Below are 2,441 nucleotides of genomic sequence, written 5' to 3'. Positions count from 1 at the left end.
CCGTGAGCCATGGCCGCTGAGCCTGCGCGTCCGGAGCCTGCGCGTCCGGAGCCTGTGCTCCGCAACGGGGGAGGCCACAACAGTGAGAGGCCCGCATACCGCAAAAAAAAAAAAAAAAAAAAAAGGAAGGGAGAAAGCATGCATGTGATTGGATAAAATGTCAGTTTAAACATGATAAATTCTTTCAGAGAAATAAAAGTCTTACGAGTGTTTATAGGAGTAGATCATATTTGGTTGAGTTTATCAGGAGAGAAATCACTGAGGATGTCTGAGAACAAGATAGATCTTGAGGGATCAATAAGATTTCAGAACAGAAAAAATGAGACCAAGGGTGGGAATTAAAGGGCAAGAGCATTACATGAAGAAACAGAATAAAAAAGGCATGGCAGTAGGAAAACCTAGAGAATATTTAAGGGATAGCCAAAAGTCTAAGTTAACTAAACATAGGATAAGAGAATTATATTCAGCATCCAATAGATTTTGTGCTATGTACATGTAGTATAAATAAAAATTTCTGCTAGTGTCTGTGGTAAACACAGTCAATAAAATGACATAGTCTTTGCCTTCCGGGAGTCTGCATTCCTGATGGGCAGAGAAAGGCAATAAATAAATATCTATTTAGTTAAATTTCTGAAGCCTCACTTGGCTTGAAGGATGGGAGAGAAAGTGACAGAAATGGATGTGCCTTGGCTTTGAGGAAAAAGTGTTTTGCTGTGAGCAGGCTCGTCCTAGGGAGAACAAGAGGAAAGGCCAAGCATGAGCTGTGGTCTTTATCTCAGATGTCTCTAATCAGATTTCTGATGCACTGGAGAGGACCAGGTGTGAGGCAGAGAGAACAGTGGGTGTTTTCTTCCTAGTACTTCCTAAAGAAGGCCTAAGTATAAATGGTTATTTGTCTTCTATGGACAAGAGAAAGGAGTTTCCTTTCTACCCACAAAAGATACATTCGTAGAAAACATTAAAGACAGGATTAGCAATTTAACACTTTATTTTAAAATAAAAATATTTCTACTTACTACTAGATAATTGACTACTAGAAAAAATATATGAGATTATGGGTATTCTTTCTAATTATCTCTCAAATTCCTCAAATCACAGACTTCTCTGGGAAACTTGTCTTCCAAACATCAAAATATTCCCTGACATAAAGGGTTGTTTCAGCTCATAATTCATTTCTTTTTAAAGCATTTTACTGAAAATCGGGCAAAGCATACATGGTCTATCTATACCTTAATAAAGAAATCAAGGTAAACATTATATATAGATCATCAGGCTGTTATATTTCTCTTTGGTATCAGGAAAAGAGAAAAGGAAAAGCACAAAATTTTATTATTATTATTTTGCAGTACATTAAGGTAGTTACAATGTATGAACCTGCACTGGCACATTGTTATCCCCCAAAGTCCATAGTTTACATTAGGGTTCACTCTTGGTGTTGTACATTCTCTGGGTTTTGACAAATGTATAATGACATGTATCCACCATTATAGTATCATACAGACTGGTTTCACTGTCCTAAAAATCCTCTTTGTTCTGCTTATTCATCCCTCTTTCCCTGCTAATCCCCGATAACCCCTAATCTTTTGGTTATCTCTATAGTTTTTTCTAGAATGTCATATAGTTGGAATCATACAGTGTGTAGCCTTGTCAGAATGCCTCCTTTCACTTGGTAGTAAACATTTAAGCTTCTTCCATGTCTTTACATGGCTTGAGAGCTCATTTCTACTTAGCACTGAATAATATTCCATTGTTTGGATGTACCACAATTTATTTATTCATTCAGGTACTGAAGGACATATTGGTTGCTTCCAAGTTTTAGCAGTTGCGAATAAAGCTGCCATAAACAGTCAGGTGCAGGTTTTTGTGTGGCCATGTTTTCAATTCATTTGGGTAAATACTAAGGAGCACAATTGCTGGGTCATATGGTAAAAGTTTTTTTACGTTTGTAAGAATCTGCCAAACTGCTTCCAAAGTGGCTCTACCATTATGCATTCCCCCGTCAATGTATGAGAGTTCCTGTTGGTTCACATCCTCAACAGCATTTGGTGTTCTCACTGTTTCGGACTTTAGCCATTCTAGAAGTTGTACAATAATGTCTCATTCTAATTTGCAATTCCCTAATGACATATCATGTTGAACATCTTCTGATATACTTACTTGCCATCTGTGTATCTTTGGTGAGGTACCTATTCAGGTCTTTTGCCCATTTTTATATTTGAGTTGTTCACTTTTTTTATTGTTGAGTTTTAAGACTTTTGTATATTTGGGATAACAGTCCTCTTTCAGATGTGTCTTTTAGAAATTTTGTTTTCACATTCTGTGTCTTCTCATTCTCTTGACATTGTTTTTCACAGAGCAGAGGTTTTTAATTTTAATGAAGTCTATCTCATCAATTCTTCTTTTCACGGATCATGCCTTTGGTGTTGTATCTAAAAAAAAAT

This window comes from Mesoplodon densirostris, chromosome X, assembly GCF_025265405.1.
Source record: "Mesoplodon densirostris isolate mMesDen1 chromosome X, mMesDen1 primary haplotype, whole genome shotgun sequence".
NCBI classification, from domain to species: Eukaryota; Metazoa; Chordata; class Mammalia; order Artiodactyla; family Ziphiidae; genus Mesoplodon; species Mesoplodon densirostris.
The sequence above is the reverse complement of the archived record's forward strand: the minus strand, read 5'-3'. Positions refer to the sequence as shown.